The following is an 18176-nucleotide window of genomic DNA, read 5'->3' on the forward strand; positions in this document are numbered from 1 at the left end:
TGCTCATAGGACGCTTTTGTTTTTTTACATTCTGTGTCAATTCTACAGACTGTTGTGTGTACAAAACCCAGAAGATCAGCAGTTTCTGAAAACCAGCCAAGTGATTTCAGCAACTATTTTATGGATAAAACCACAAGGATCCCACTTTTTCACCATTCTGTTGTTCGATGTGAACATTAACTAAATCTCTTGACCGATATTTGCACGATTTAATGCATTCTGCTGCTGACACATGACTGGATAAATGACCAGGTGTACAAGTTTTCCTAATAATGGAGTTGGTGAGTGTATTTGAGTTCTTAGCACTTAGTACTGTAAATATTTCACAGATTTAATGTTCATGGCTTTACTGTACTGTTTATACTGTACTAGTGTAGCATAGTTCACAAACTAGATTTAGTATAATTTATTATTATGCTTTATGGTAACATTGTTTATTACATATTAAACTACCATGTGAATCATACTGATAGTAAAATGGCTGTTATCCTTTTCACCATTCAGGAGGTGATATCTTAGTGAGGTATTGGAGATATTGGAGTTCAAATCCCAGCCACACCAAGCTGCCACTTCGGGCCCCTGAGCAAAGCCCTTAACCCAACAGCTTCTCAGTTGTATGAAGGAGATAAATGTAAGATGATCCACCAATTGCCATAAATGTAATGTTATGTCCACTATGGTATTATCATGACATTGCTATAGTAACTGTCAGGTTGTTCATATAAAATATTTAACAAACCAACCACTGTAACCATGGCAAAGGTTTTATAGCAAAACCACAGAAAAAAAGACAGTTATCACTAATTTTTTTAATAAAATATAAGAAATATATGACATATTAGACCTGAACATATTTATATATGAGAAACCTACAAATCGTCTTTCTTTCTCTTTTATAATATTCTTTTTTTTTCATATTCACATTATTGGTATAAGGAATTTGTGAGCATAATTCAGGCTAAATGTAACACATGGAACGCCACCTTCAGTAAACATCCCCAGGCTTTGGCCTTCACTTTAGTACATTTCATTCTTGTACATTTTATTCTACTTCTGTAAACCGCCTTGACCCCTTCCAAAGTGTCTAATCTGCTTACTAGCAAAACACACACAGAGAAAGTGAGAGAGAAAAAAAGAGAAATGAAAGAGAGAAAGAGAAAAAGAATGAGTAAGAGAAAAAGACAGAGAGAGAGAGAGAGAGAGAGAGAGAGAGAGAGAGAGAGAGAGAGACAGAGAGAGAGAGCGTGATAGAGAGAGAGAGAGAGAGAGAGAGAGAGAGAGAGAGAGAGAGAGAGAGAGAGAGAGAGAGAGAGAGAGAGAGAGAGAGAGCGTGATAGAGACAGAGAGACAGAGAGAGAGACAGAGAGAGAGAGAGAGCGATAGAGAGAGAGAGAGAGAGAGAGAGAGAGAGAGAGAGAGAGAGAGAGAGAGATAGAGAGAGAGAGAGAGATAGAGAGAGAGAGAGAGAGAGAGAGAGAGAGAGAGAGAGAGAGAGAGAGAGAGAGAGAGAGATGTAAATCTGCCAAGAGTTTGAAATGTATGAAGAACTCATACATGTAAAAATCAACAATACGAGCAGGATGGATTGCGTCGGACATGTGCATTACAGCATTACTGAGACCTGTTATCCTGGCCACGGAGAGAAAGTGATGTTGGCAAGCGTAATGACAGATATATACAGTGTCAAAATAAGAAACAGATTACTTCTGCTCTGGTCCCAGTACTGAAGGTGGGATTCATCTGGAAATGCAGAATATATTTGCATGTTGTTGGTTACATCCTAGTTTAAGGCTGAAGTTGAATACAATCCTATAAAATGTTCCATTTCCTCACCATGTTTATTTATCGGGCAGATGCTTTTATTCAAAATGATTTACAAGCGAGACAGAATCCAATCTACACACCATTACACAACTGATCAGTTTAAGATCTCTCTCAGTGGCTTTCTAGATGCTCTAGTATTTAAACACATACACTTTCTAGTAAATAGTTTAAACCTTAACTACCACAAGAAGCTTTTTCAAGAAATGGGCCATGTTTTTACAGTTATTATGTAACAATGAATTTCTTCATTTGCAGCATAAAAGTAACCTTCATATATTTACAAACTTTTAATTTTGGGTTTAACAAAGAAGATTTTGTTCTCATAGGTAGAATCCTTTAGAGTCTGTTCATGTTCAAGTTAGTGCAAATCCTGAGGATCCTTATTAGATCATTTCCATTGGAATCCAACTGTCATTCCTGTCTATGATATAATCTATGAACTTTCTGGGCTCTGTAATTAATATTAATTTGTGATAAAGTCTAATATGCATATTTCAGTCATTTGTTTAAGGCTATCTCTGCATTAATCCAGATTTTTCTCTATGGTCTGGCTTTCCATAAAAATGAGACATTGTTGTTGTTGTTTTTTTAACTGGGCCAAAAACGCTCTCCCAAGCAAATACATTTGAAAAACTGTTCTAGTGAATATTGAGAAAACTAAAACTTTTAAAAACAATGGTGTCATGTGACCCATCCAATTTAAAACAAACAATGATATATCTTGGGTTGCCCTACAGCAACAACTTTACTTCTTCAACTCTCTGTTTAAAAAAACTTGGTGCTTTTTGTTAACATTGCCACACCAATTTAAAGAGATGGAAATTAAATAAACACCTGATCAAAACGAGGAGGGTCAAATACTTATGTTTTCAATGATCTCTTGCGGGTGATTAGGTGAGTGAGGACCCGAATGCAGGATGCACACAGGGGTACAGAGAAAACCGGCAAGGCAAAAACACAGTCCAAAAATAGTCCAGGATCAACAACAGAAGCAAACAGGGTGATGCAGGGAAGACAAAAGCAAAAACCGAAGTTCAAAAAATCTAAAAGCCAGCAAACAGAACAATATAAGCAGGGCAGAAACACAAACCAAAAACACTCCAGAGTTCAAAACCAGAGCAGAGCAGAACAGGGGTCAGGGTCAGGGTCAGGAAGAGGAACAGGAACAGGAAGAGGAAGAGGAACAGGAATAAGAACAGGAACAGGAAGAGGAACAGGAACAGGCAGAGGAACAGGAAGAGGAACAGAAATAAGAACGGGAACAGGAAGAGGAACAGGCACAGGCACAGGAACAGAAACAGGATCCAGAGCAGGCAGGGTGGCAAGAATAATCCCAGGGACTATAGGAAGCCGGGGAGATAATCTGGCTCCGAGCTAAAGTCTTTGGTGTCTTTAAATACCAGGAGGCGAGGGAAAAATGACAAGATGGCCGCCCAGCCGGAAGTGCACGCCACAAAACCGGAAGTGCGCGCCACATGCCTGGAAGATCCTGACACTATTTATTTACTGCACCTTCTGTACATTAATCACTTTCACCCTTTTACCCCATACCCTCTTTACCCCATTATTATTTACTAGAAATAGGCCACTTATGCACTGCTGGTTAGATGTTAAATGCATTTAATTGGCTCTGCACAATTACATTAAAAATCTAATCTAATCTAAGCATTCTCAGAAATTTCAGACGTAGATATAGACATTTCTTGCATTTCAAAATGCAAAATTTTTTAAAACCGATGAAGATCGTTTTTTAGAACGAAAATGCAGTTCAGACTGTTCCTGTGGACAAGGAGGAAACCACCTCTTCTATCACCAGCCTGAGTCTCATAACATCAACAGGCTTCTACGGAAGAACTAAATGAATCAACCCTTGTTAGAGGTTGCCATGTTTTATTGAAGCCAAGGCTGCATGCTGGGTGGCCGGTTAAAAAATGGAGAGTCTGCATTTGTGTGTGTGTGTGTGTGTGTGTGTGTGCACAGTGGACTGAGTAATTTACAGTGCTGCAGGTGTAAGACGCGCATGCACACAGATGCATTCTGACAACTCTGACTACCGGAATCATTAAAGTGGTTCGCATCTTTCCTTTTCTCGTCACAGCTGTATAACTCACACACACACACACCCACACACACACACACACACGCACACACACACACACACACACATCTGCCAACATCCTTGCTGATGTCTTTGTTTTTTTATAGTGTTATGTTTACAGAGTCACTGAGACTCAGTGGTGCAGAGAGAGAGAGAGAGAGAGAGAGAGAGAGAGAGAGAGAGAGAGAGGAGGGGGAAAACTGCTGAAAATGTCTCAGCTGTGATTTTACGTGTCACTTTTACTTGTTTGATCTATTCCTTCATCAAAGCCCAGCGAGTGTGTCTGTGTGGTGTTGTGGTTCAAGACAGACACATTAAAACACAGCGGAGACGTTTAGTGGGCGACTTCAAACATGTTCGCTGTGAATGGCGTCATGCAGAAAACCCTCTTCTGTGGTCAGACACGATGAGGCTTCAAACAGCTCTGAGAGGATGTAATGCAGCCTGGCATAAGGCCACAGCTAGCTGAATTCCACACTAATGTAACAATGAATGATTTCTCTAAAGGAAAGTCACCATTGCTTTAATATGTTAGTGTGGTAATGCCAGTGCAGCTATTTACTCAACGTACTGGTGTATGTTGCTTTTTTATGTTTTATGCCTCTACCTTTTGATGTGTCATTGTGACCATATCACTTGGGAAATGTTCTAAAATTGGATCAAGGTCACATAAAGGTCAAATGTCTGTAATAATGTTTCTTCAATAGCATATTTCCTGTTAAGCAGTCATGTAGTTTACATTTTCAAATTCAGGAACATTGCAGAAGACTTTTATAGCCTAAATCAATCTCAAGAAACCGAGGTAAAAATCAAGTTCGATACGATTTGTTACAATTTCACATGCCACAATTTTCCAATAGCATCCCTGAGAGTCAAGTCAAGTCGAGTCAAGTTTATTTCTATAGCGCTTTTCACAACAGACATTGTCTCAAAGCAGCTTTACAGAAATCAACAGTTAAGGTGAATGGTGTGTATTTATCCCTGATGAGCAGCCGTGGTGACTGTGGCAAGGAAAACTCCTTAGATGTTATGAGGAAGAAACCTTGAGAGGAACTAGACTCAAAAGGGGAACCCATCCTCATTTGGGTGACATCAAGTGTGATTATAGTCTTTAAACAATACAGAACACTGGAGAGAGAGAACTTGAGCACCGGAATGTAAGATTATAAGTAATGTTATTTCTACAGTCTTTTACAGTCATTTGTGGTTATAAAACCAGGAGCTACTGAGCAACTCATAAAATAGCTCAACATTTGCGAAAATGCTCCAGATCCAAAACCAGTTTCTCCATGCCAGAGCCTTTAAACACTCCAGGAGGTCCAATTTCAACACATGAAGTGGGATCCAATTGGCACTGGTACGTCTCTAGATGGTTTGGGATGTTTGCGGGGTCGGCATCTACTTCTTTAAAGGTCCACAATCTTCTTGAGGTGGGATGTGACTGGGGTTGGAGCAACCTTAGGATGCCTTGGGATGGGTAGAGAAAGAGAAGCAGTGGAGAGAAATTAGTGTAGCTTCTGTTCATTATTTTAACAGCACAAGTTGATAATGTGCATGTGATCAGATGTTCTGGAGCACGAGGTTATGATGTGACGTGTGTTATGTGTAGAACTCGCTAAAAATATACGTCTTTAATCTGCACTTAAACTGGGAGAGTGTGTCTGGAAGAGCTAAATGTGAGAATACTAAATGTGAGTCTACCACCTTTAGTGGACTTTGCTATTCTAGGAACTACTAGACAGGGAGCTTGACGGATTGGAGCGTGTTAGAAGGCTTGATAGATAATTTGGAGTGAAACCATTGAGTGTTTTGTAAGTAACCTGAGAGCAGGTGCGTTGCAACTCTTCCCACTTAGACTGAAGTCACCATAAATATGTTTAAACACAAGGCAATATTTGTACCAGTAGGTCAATTGTTAGGGAGAATCTAAAAAACAACACACTCATAACTTTCTCCTAATCCCAGAAGTGGAAAGTAACGAATTACATTTACTCTTTTTATATACTTTTTAAAAAAGTTGTAAAATTTTTTAACTTTACTTAAGTATGTTTTGTTTGAAGTATTGTACTTAACTACATCTTAAATCATATTGATTACTGAGTAAAAAAAATAAAAATAAATACAGATAATCCAAGGGGAAAGAAATTGTGGCCCCTTAATCTACTGCACTGCTTGATTGATGAGAAGAAATGCGCTAAACTCACAAGAAAGGAAGAAGTAGAAGGACAAGACAGATGCCGGTGACGCAAACACAGCTGAAAGCGAAATACCGTAGAATCGAAAGTTGTTAAATGCGTGCAATTCTGAATTCTGCATTTGCGATTTCTCTCATTATCATGAATGTCATTATAACAGGAAATTTGTGGTTTTGCTGCGAAACTGCATAACACATTAAACTCATCATGGACTGTAGTGTTTTTCTTTTGTTATTGCACTTTAATTTGTAAAGGAGTTCCTTAAATTAAAAACTAGTTTAAGATTTATATATCCTTGTGGATTGCTGTCTGAGTTCTATAACTGTCAATTGCTTTCCTCTGGGTTCTCTGGTTTTCTTCCACTTCTTCCAAGCATTCTGCGCCACCCAAACTACTTTATACGCTTAAAAAAAAAAAAAAAACTATTTAGCAAGATTTCTTTTGTTTGCCTCTTTTAGAATTCCCCTTTGTATCTGTGTATTTCCCTTTCAGAAATGTTCTAGAAAGCATCGACTATTAACCATGCAAAGGTCACATTCTTCTAAAAACATTTTTTACAAAAGGACATCACATTGCGTGTTTTAGACACAATTTTACATTGCGTATTATGACCAGAATGAATATGATGCTTTGATAAGAAGCACAAAGGCCTTGAATTCTTTCATGTCATGCAGCAGCAAGAGTTTAACCACACCAAAAGCCTTTTGTGTGGAGAAACAAAAATTTAAATGAGCTTGTGTACACAAGAGAAAAAGAAGCCACACATTGGGTTATTGTGTCCCTTAACCCTAACCCGCATAGCCGATGGACATACAGGTGCGTATTCATCCTCAATAGAGAAAAACGTCAAAGCTACAATACAAGGAACACTTGCAGTGTTACATAACTGAATATCCTTATCCATGCATAATATTTTTTTCATGTACGATATCAATAGCTGTAAAGAATACAAATGGATGTCCAAAAGATTATCTCCAATACACTGTTGTGGCAGCATTTAAATGGTTATTCATTGGTAAATATGCCCTTGTGTTGTTCTCTAACTTCAAGGCTAACTTCTTGATAACAGTGTAGATTTAAAGAAAAAAAAGGTTGTTGGCTCCATGACTTCCTCCACAGCACACAGCCAAAGCAGTAAATAGCTACAGGCATTTCTCAGGACTTAGCATCTTCCGCTACTTTATGATCTGGGACTTCGAAATAACAATCTCATGTGTGATTTCAACTCAATTGCTCATTGGGGAAGTGAAGTGCACGTGAGTGTGTGTGTTGTAGGATTGTTTGGGCAGTAGACCAAGCACAGAAACTTCTGAATGTTGCTCAGGAGCCATACTTATAAATGTTTTCAATGCAAAAGATTTATGCATCTTTTTTTTCACTACTTTTAGTGATCAAAGCTTCAGATCTGCTGATGCTTTACAAGTCATGAGCGCAGACAAGCACAGACATGTCCATAGCCTGTATGTGATCTATGGATGCAGATGAAGCTTAACTATAAAACAGAAAAGCATTTTGAGTAATGATTCCTCCCGATTTCACGATGATGTAATGGTGTAAGATTAGGTGTGATCTACACATGGCAAGTCATCAGTACATTCTGAACCTGCTAGAATTGTCAAGAACCAGTGTGTTGTATACAGAAAGAGAGATGAAAAACCTGGCTGCTTTCCAAAGCTAACATTGACATTCTTCTCTATAAGCTTCCATTAACATGTGGAGACGGAAACTATGGATTACCTGGCTTTTCTCTCCTACTGATTGCTGTGGTTTTCATCTGATGCTCTATGGTATTCTGAACACTGATACTACCATGATTTTACTGTTGTGCTTCTAAAAACTATGCTTGGTAAATTTAACCAGCTTACACACTTATTATAGTGGTTTATGGTATTTTTTATTTTTCATTGCATTTTATTTATATTGATAGTAAAGCATAGAGATACAGTTGGTAAAATATTACTCCAGTAAAAGTAAATTGCTCCCTATAAACTTTCACTAGAGTAAAAGTGCAAAAGTATTTGCCTTCAAATGTACCTAACTATCCAATGATTTATTATGGCTATATTGTTCATAATAATCATTTTTTTGTCAATAGACTCTTTGCTTAATCAACTTTCTTTTTTAACAACTTAAAAAAATCAAGCAAATAAGGCCATGGAAGTTTCTTTTTCATTTATTCCTTTCAAATGTTCCGCTTGAATTTAAAATGTAGTGAAGTTAAAATTAAAGTCTCCCTAATTGGAAATACTTTAGTAAAGTACAAATATGCAAAAGAGCTATTCAAGTACACTAGCAAATTACAAATACTTTCCTCCACTATTGCTAAAAAGCTAGATATTAATAAATGGTACAAAACAAAAGTGCTAATCCTGTGGTTGGAAGATCTTGATTTCAAATCTAATAATTCCACAGCCATTTTTGTAGCTGAGAAACAATATCCATCTTTCATTTAAATCTGTTTGCTCAAGTATTAATTAAATACATACTTTCATCCTGGTTTGTTATGATGCATGCAAAGACGTCCAAAAAGATGCAGTTGTATAACTTCTCCTGTCTTATAAAATAGTTTTTAGCTTCACTGGTAGGTGTTCAGTGTCATCTTCTGCAATAGAAGTACGGTAATGGCTTCATACATCAGTCTTTCACACATTGTTTTGTGTTCATGAAATGCATAGCACCTAGCTGAACAGCCATTTTTATAAAGGTTAAGAAAATGCAATTTTCCAAAAGCTGTAACTGTCTCTTTACATTCTTCATGTGTCCATTGGGAAGTTTTGTGGCCGTATCATGAGCACACAAGGCTGTGTAACAAACTACACCTTCATGATAGAATGACAGCACAAGCTAGTAGACCCAGTTATTAGACAAAGCCTGCCAGCACAGATACACACATAGACCCCTAAGGGCGAGTCCTGTATTACTTTATCACAGGTCAGGAGAATGGACTCATAAAATAGTAGGTCAGAGAGTCCAAAAATGATGACTAAACATCATCTGTGATTTCAAGGGCAGTTAGATTGACTCACAGATTGCAAACTAACACCTGGTGCACAGAAGAGATCCTGAGGTAATTGAGGTAAAGACTGAGGTCAGCTTTCAAGGAGCAAATATCTCTAAATATTAATATGTATGTCTGAAAGTGGAAGACCTCAGGGAAAGTAGGGCAGTTCCTGAATTATTTTCAATGGAATTAAAATTTCCTGGGATCTTAAAGAACTAAATGTTAAGGGAATAGAAAAAGAAATGTAGGTGTATCACATTTCATGGAGTGAAATATTGTGTTGAGAAAAGATTGTCTGAATGTAATTTTGGAAGAATATTTTGTCTACATAAAGGGAAAAGCATTCACCATAAACATATTCTTTACTCACTTCAATTTTGATAAATAGAGTAAAATTTGCTGGGTGAAGCAGCTGAACCAGAGCTGTTTGGAAGCAAGGAAGAGTAGGATTTTATCAGTCTTAACCACAAGTTATTATAATATTACATGTGCATAGATGCAAGAAAGCAAAACACAGAAATACCTGACATTCTCATAACTTCATTTACGAATGAATGCAAACAATGAGGGACATATTATATAATAATCTTTTAAACCTGAAAAAGGTGTGAGTGATTTTTGGGTTTATATATAATAACTTATTAGATTGTTGTTTTGTTTGTTTTATTGTTCTCCCGAGGTGAGAAGTAATGAAGTACAAATTGTTACTTTAATGAAGTAGATTTTTCTGGTATCAGTACTTTACTTCACTATTTAAGATAAGATAAACCTTTATTCGTCCCACAGTGGGGAAATTTCTAGTGTATTTATTCACTATTTAACATTTTACTTTTACTCCTTCAATTTTTACACAAATATCTGTACTTTCTACTTCTACATTTTCAAAACAGGCTTGTTACTTTAGTTTTAATCTATTTGGTGAAATTATTTTTTTCTTTTCACTGCGGGCTGTATTTAGCCCATCAACCTATTTTCTGTCATTGTGTAGCTATCACACTGATGTAGATGTAGACTAGTTTACAAAGCTAACAGTGAGCAAAACAGAAGGCAACAAGAAGTTTGAGTTTAACGTGGAGAAGACAGAGGGAGTCAGTAATGTAAACATGACTGAGAACAGAGACGTTCCTGATCACCTGATCATCATCATCTTTTCTTGCTTGTGTTCTATATGGTGGATGTTCAACTTGGATACATTCATTAGGTAACACAATTTGAACTGAATTTACACACACACACACACACACACACACACACACACACACACACACACACACACACACTGATCAGTGTGACTGATCTGTACAACCCGAACTCAACACACACTCGTATTCACTTCACATATCCGTGTCTTCAGTACCACTCACATTACATCACTTTATTACCAGAAACTGTTTACATGCCGTTTTTGCACATTTTTTTTCTGGATTGCTGCTATTGCTCTTTTGTACAACATTTTGTTTTAATTTTTTGTTGCTGTTCACTTTACGTCTCTTACACACCACAGTGTGCAATATACAACAGGTTTACTGGTGGCACTATTTTGTATTTTGTGTATTTATTGTAATTAAGTTTCATTTAATGTTGAGTTATCTCACAACAATCATGCCATTAATCATGATTAAATATTTAAATCGATTGATAGCCCTAATATTAATATGAAGTGAGGTCCAGTTACTAGCATCATGCTAAAACAGGTAGTAGTAATGGCTACTTTTTACTTAAGTACATTTCAGAGCCCAAACTTCTTTACTTTAACTTGAGTTAGTCAGTACTTCAACTTTTACCAGCGTATTTTAAACCATAAGTATCTGAACACCACTTAAGTGAAGAATGTGTGTACTTTTGCCACCTCTGTTGTTTTCTACTGGCTCACAAGACTGAGGTTTATTAATTCACAGATAGACATTTAACTATATAAAATCAGTTAGAAGAAAAAAACAAGTGTCGCTTGAAGCAAATGCTTATTTTTATTAGCTTGGGTTCTTTCCCCATTTCTTTACAAAATTTCATTTCAAAATGTAGAAAAACTGATCTCCTGTTGCACCTTATGTCAAAATTTACATAAGTAACATATGAAATAAAACTGTAGATGTTAGCACCAAAGTTACTGCAATTACCTGTGAGCACCAGCTTTGCCCATGTCTGGTTAGCATTAGCTGGATATATGGAGGGGGACAACACTGTTATGCTAGCAAGATCAAAAATGTTCATCAATTAGCACAGCATGTCAAGTTGATATAGCTAGCTAACATTTAATTGGGAATAGTTTGGGGTAACTGCAAGCTGGGTGTTGGTGTTTTGCACAGATTGTTCTGCATGATCACAAGCACACATCTCATAGGAAACAGTGCTTCATAACACAAATAATGATGTCATTTTAACAGTAAGGGAAATACTCAGGCCAAGCATGTTTTACCTTTTTCTTCATAGAACATTCTTTTTTCTTTTTTTTTTTTTTTTTTTTTTTGTATTTTTGACAGATTTTCCTTAGGAGTTAATTCACACATATAAGGCACCCAATCACATAACAGCTACTTTACATGGAGGGCAAAAGCTATCATGCACTTCCTTTGAGCCAGCTGCTCGCATAATATTAAATACATTAAACAGCAGCATTAAATACAGAGATAACAGATGCCCATGACTGGCTAGTGTTAGTGTAATTGATAGGGGAAAGAGACTACAGTCACTATTGTTCTCTTAGGGTTTTAAATTGTAAAACATCAAAATTCAGCAGTCCAGAGCCATCAGTCGAAACCAAACAGCAGTCAGACTGGCAAATATATCCACATAACCCCACAACTTTCAGAGACAACATTGTAATCCTGAGAAGGTTAAAACACCTGGAGTCGACAGGTATGACGAATGCCACCACGCAGCGCAGGGTTTACTGTTTTGACATTTGCGTCAGAGCCCATCAAGCACAAGACTGATCAAAATCAATGTGAGTCTTTGAACTGTCAGATGAGTGTAAGCGATGGGCTTTTTCTAGCGAGAGACATGAGAGACAGTTCGGGTTTAGACCCAAGGGAACAGGGAAATAAGTGATAAAACGAGAGTGGCACTATACGATCTGATATGTGCATCACTGTGCCTTGGCCTGGCTGTTATGTAAAGCCATTCTCTCTAGAATAATTAAGTATTTAAAAAAAGTAGCATATGGAGGAAGTTTTGAAACTTCCTCCATGGGCATGATGAAGTTGAGAATGCAGAGGTTTTCAAAAAAAAAACAGGAGCATGAAGAATTGACAATGTACATTATGATGCAAAGTTAGAGCTGGGCTGTTGGTTTAAACATCATACCCTAATAACTTTATTTGATTTCATGAAAAATTTTACAGATTTTTTTACAGTGCAGGGAATATAATCTCAATTCAAATTATTAAATCAAATTTCAATGAAGTCCTAATAAATTGTACAAACATATCCCCCTCTCCTAACCCCTAACATGAACCATTTTTTGTTTCTTATACACATTGATTTTTGAAGCTCTGCTATGGATTTGCAAGGGCTTGTAAAACCTTGTTGGATCTGGTTCTTGATAGAAACCAATAAAACTTTCTTTCGGCTTCTCCCGTTAGGGGTCACCACAGTGGGTCATCTGCATTCATGATCCGCATGTTCGAATTGGCACGTTTTTACGCTGGATGCCCTTCCTAACGCAACCCTTCCCATTTATCCGGGCTTGGGACCGGCACTAAGAGTGGCTGGGGTAAATAATCTATGACTGAAGTGTAAGAATTAAGAGAACAGTGGTGTAAAATAGCTCTCAAGCTCTTTACACTTTAAATAGTGTGCATTTAATCCACATTTGGCTGAGTTGTAATTAGTGTGCACTTAGTGTTCATTATTTACAATTATAACAGCAAATTCGACAGTAGTTTAGGCTGCAATCATACGATATTGTGCTAATTTTAATATGTCATTGTTTCTAAGAGCTAATGCACTAGGATTTATTCACTGGGGCTTTACAAAATTCTAAGCTTACAGACACATTTGAAAAAGTGTTATTATTATAAGTATAGCTATTGATATGATGAAGCTTTCTGAAAGTAAATTCTTGTTTAAACATTTTTGGAAGGAATCTCCAGTGTTGTCATTTTATAACGGTCAAATCTTTTCACTGTGGCAAAGTCTGAAGGACAGGGGACATTGTGCTTTTGTGGCTGCATTTTTTGTGTTCACTTCAAATAAAAATGTGGGCGTAAGTGTTTGAGAGCTGCTTTAAAATAGTGAAAACAGGTAGTAACTAGTTTGTTCGTGTCAGGATTATAGTTGATAGACTATGTTTTCCAGCAGTCACTGCACTTTCATGACTTCATCACATGACCTTCACAAACACACACGTGTTTACGCACAACTGTTTCTGGTTTCACTGTTAATGTGCACATGCATATATACACCCTGCACTTCACTCTTTGTCTTATTTATTGTTGTCCTCATTTGTGTTGTAACCGGTCCTAAGCCCGGATAAATGGGGAGGGTTGCATTAGGTAGGGCATCCAGCGTAAAATATGTGCTAAATCAAATATGTGGATCACAAACCAGAATTTCATACCAGATCGGTCAAGATGGCCACAGGTATTGTTAGCCAATAGGGTACCAGTGGAAATTGGGCTACTGTTGGCCAAAGGCATCTACAGAGACAGCAGGGAAAAGAGAAATGTAGGAGAGTGGAGGTTAGGGTGGTTACTTTAAACGTTTGTACTATGACTGGTAAAGGGAGAGAGATAGCTGATATGATGGAGCAGAGAAAGGTAGACATGCTGTGTGTTCAGGAGAGCAAGTGTAAAGGGAATAAGACCAGGAACATTGAAAGGGGGTTTAAACTGTTCTTTCATGGTATGGATGGTAAGAGAACTGGTGTGGGGTGATTCTGAAGCAAGAGTACAGTAAGAGTGTAGTGGAGGTGAAGAGATTTTTAATAGAGTGATGAACATGAAGCTGGAAGTTGAAGGCGTGATGATAAATGTCATCAGTGACTATGCTCCACAAGTGGGTTGTGAGATGGAGGAGAAGGAAAAATTCTGGAGTGAGTTAGATGAAGTGGTAGTGGGGGTACCTAGGAATGAAAGATTGGTGATTGGGGCAGATTTCAATGGGCATGTAGGTGAAGGGAACAAAGGGGATGAGGAGGTGATAGGTAGGTATGGCTTTAAGGAGAGGCCATCAGATATCATCAGTGCTTATGCTCCACAAGTGGGTTGTGAGATGGAGGAGAAAGAAAAATACTTATTTAAAGAAGAAGGAGGAGCATAGGGTGACGTATTAAAGTGTTCTATGTAGGAGAGGCAACCTGAAGGACATATGTAGACTGTAAGTTGTTGGCAGGGGACAGTGTATCTAGACAGCATCGGATAGTTGTCTGTAGATGGTTTTGGAGGTAAAGAAGAAGAGGAGGAATGTGAAGAAAGAAAAATTATAAAAATGTAGTGAGAGGTTCAGGGAAGAGGTCAGACAGGGGTTCGGTGGTGAAGAGGTGCGGGATTATTGGCAACTACTGCAGAAGTGATAAGGGAGAAAGTTAGAAAGGTACTTGGTGTGACATCTGGAAATAGAATGGAAGACAAAGAAACGAGGTGGTGGAATAAGGAAGTGCAAAAGAGCATAAGGAGAAACAGGTTGGCAAAACAGAATTGGGATCGACAGAGTGATGTGAAAAGTAGGCAGGAATACAAGGAGATGTGGCAGCAGGTAAAGAGGGATTTGGCAAAGGCCAAGGAGAGAAATATGATGATCTGTATGAGAAGTTGAATAGTAAGGAAGGAGAAAAGGATTTGTACCAATTGGCCAGGCAGAGGGACCGAGCTGGGAAGGATGTGCTGCAAGTTAGAGCAATAACGAATGAAGATCGAAATGTGTTGACTAGTGAGGAGGTGTTGAGAAGGTGGAGGAAGTTGTTTGAGCAGCTGATGAATAAGAAAAATAAGAGAGAGAAAAGATTGGAGGATGTGGAGGCGATGAAGCAAGAAGTGGATAGGATTAGTAAGGAGGAAGTAAGAGCAGCGATTAAGAGGATGAAGAGTGGAAAGTTGGTTGGACCAGAAGACATACCAGTAGAAGTGTGGAGATGTTTAGGAGAGATGGCAGTGGAGTTTTTAACAGAATTGTTTAACAAGATTTTGGAAGGTGAGAGGATGCCTGAGGAATGGAGAAGGAGTGTACTGGTACCGATCTTTAAAAATAAGGGAGATTTGCAGACCTGCAGTAACTACAGGGGAACAAAGTTGATCAGTCACACCATGAAGTTATGGGAAAGAGTAGTGGAAGCCTGGCTAAGAGAAGAGGTGACCATCTGTGAGCAACAGTATGGTTTCATGCCGAAGAAGAGAACCACAGACACAATATTTGCTTTAAGAATGTTGATGGAGAAGTAAAGAGAAGGTCAGAAGGAGTTGCATTGGGTGTTTGTGGATTTAGAGAAAGCATCTGACAGAGTGCTGAGAGAGGAGTTGTGGTATCAGCTGTGGTAAGTCAGGTATGGCAGAGAAGTATGTGAGGGTGGTGCAGGACATGCATGAGGACAGTGTGACAGCAGTGAAATGTGCAGTAGGAACGACAGACTGGTTCAAGGTGGATGTTGGACTGCATTAAGGATCGGCTCTGAGCCCTTTCCTGTTTGCAGTGGTGATGGACAGGTTGATGGACGAGGTCAGACAGGAGTCTCCGTGGACTATGATGTTTGCGGATGACATTGTGATTTGTGGTGAGAGTAGTGAGCAGGTTGAGAAGAGCCTAGAGAGGTGGAGGTACGCACTGGAGAGAAGGGGAATGAAAGTCAGTAGGAGTAAGACAGAGTGCATGTATGTGTATGAGAGGGGGGGCATAGGAGTGGTGCGGTTGCAGGGAGAAGAGGTGGAGAAGGTGGAGGAGTTCACGTACCTGGAGTTAAAAGTACAAAGTAATGGAGAGTGTGTTAGAGAGATGAAGAAAAGAGTGCAGGCAGGGTGGAGTGGGTGGAGAAGAGTGATAGCAGGAGTGATTTGTGATAGTAGGGTATCTGCAAGAGTCAAAGGTAAAGTTTATAGGACAACAACATTGGCAACATCCGAGGAAAAGGACAGTTGATTGTCCATGGTTATCCTGAGGTTACAAGTTAAATTGAATTCGATCAGAGAGTTGTGTATAGATATAGGAAGATTCTAACCTGAAGTTAAATCACCTTGGATGACCAGGATTGTAATTTCTTCACCATTACTGCACCAGTGTAATTACTTTCAAAATTGGAAACATGGTATCTGTTGTATAAAAATATTAAAAACATTGAGGATGTGACGTTATGGGAAAACAATAAAAATTTCAGCTGTTTGGTTGCAATATCAGGGTTTCACTTAAGGCCACCCCATATTTTATTATTTTCCTTTATCCACATGCCTCATTTTGTTTTTAGTAATAGACTTGGAGAAGAAAATTAATTTAATTAAATTAGTTTTTATTTGTATAGCGCTTTTAACATTGAACATTGTCTCAAAGCAGCTTTACACAGATAATGTGGTGATTAAAATGTATAAGATATTCTGTCCCTGATGAGTGAGCCAGTGGTGACGGTGGCAAGGAAAAACTCCTGCAGATGGCATAAGAAAGAAACCTTGAGAGGAACCAGACTCAAGAGGGAACCCATCCTCATCTGGGTTGCACCAATTGTCCATTTATTGCAGATAAACGATGTTGCAGGGTGCAGTGATGATGATCAGAATTAGTCAGTGTATTAATAAAAAAAAAATTTCGACACTGGAAGAAAAAACAGTAATAAAAGTTGAAGCCAAATTTTTCCCCAAACTAAAAGACTGGCACATTCACCATTGAGACACTGCCCTTATAATGTAACACTGTTTCTCTCCTGACTCCCTCTGACCACAGTGTATAAATGACAGAGATGTGCTGAGCAGGAGAAAGTGGCATTCTGCTGCTGAGCAAAACCACATTTCAATACATAGTGGGAGTTTCAGGTGTGACTGCAATGCAACCATGCTGAAAAGTCATAGACGTCTAAGCGGTTGACGTGAGTCATAGAGGTGAATAACGTTGAGAGAATCCGTCACTATGTCATTCTCCCTCATCTCTATATTTTCCTGTCATCTCTTTCATCCCACACTCTTTCTTAGATCACAGACGTCCAATCCACTAAAGTTAACGTAGCTGAACCCGAGATGCCTTGCGTGTATTTCCCCTGCGGCAAGCCCTGAAAAACATACACAGCGAAGGGCGAAGCAGACCGGACAAGGCGACGGCAGAACTGTGGGTGTTGTTATTCATAATGATTTTTTTCCCTTCAGAAGACAGAACCACAGAACACAAAATGTCAGATTTAGGAAAGTTTTAGTGTCTCCCTTGTTTAATTTGTAATGTTATTCAGTTTCTGTTATACAAACCCTTCTTCCAGCTGCTTTGCAGCTCCTGTTACGATCCATCATACATCACTCCCAAAACACAATGACACATATTAAACAGAAGCTTAGGGAAAATATCTAAACATTGCTCACTTGTCTATATTCTGTAACTATATAACAAGTATTGATGAGTGAATCTGTAAGCACATTGTTAGATGGACTCATGTAACTTGGTGTGTATTTGATTTGACTGGCTTTTTCAGAATTTTAAAGGGAGACTCAAAAAGCATCTAAATTGTATTGTATTGTATTGTATTGTATTGCATCAAAATAATAATTTTTAAAAATATTTTTAAAAAATCTATTCGATCTGTGAGGTTAATATTTACCAAACGTGTACTATTTTTTTTTTTTTTTCTTCTTTCTCTTCTGCCTCAGCTCTGCTGTTCAGTGTACAAACAAATCATCAACCATCAATCATCAAATCATCAATCATCAAATGCCAGAAAAAAGAAAAGTCCAGTCTATTGCAGATTATTCAGAATTAAATATAATGGTTTTCAAATGCTACAGTAAATAGACTAACAGAGATGGAAAGTAATGATGTACAAATACTTTGTTACTGTACTTAAGTAGATTTCTAGGGTTATTCTGGTATCAGTGTTTTACTTCACTCTATTTGTTTTTTTGGACAAATTTTTACCTTTACACATTAAACATGACTGAGA

General features: G+C 38.1%; 1 long non-coding RNA gene across 1 annotated transcript; it reads left to right on the forward strand.

Moving 5' to 3' along the window:
* Positions 1-145: 145 nt before the first annotated feature.
* Positions 146-17976, forward strand: LOC124385229. Its single transcript, XR_006925709.1, has 4 exons — positions 146-281; positions 505-631; positions 17224-17356; positions 17887-17976. It is a non-coding gene; the product is annotated as an uncharacterized LOC124385229 (long non-coding RNA).
* Positions 17977-18176: the final 200 nt, after the last annotated feature.

This window comes from Silurus meridionalis, chromosome 4 (genome assembly GCF_014805685.1).
Source record: "Silurus meridionalis isolate SWU-2019-XX chromosome 4, ASM1480568v1, whole genome shotgun sequence".
NCBI lineage: Eukaryota > Metazoa > Chordata > Actinopteri > Siluriformes > Siluridae > Silurus > Silurus meridionalis.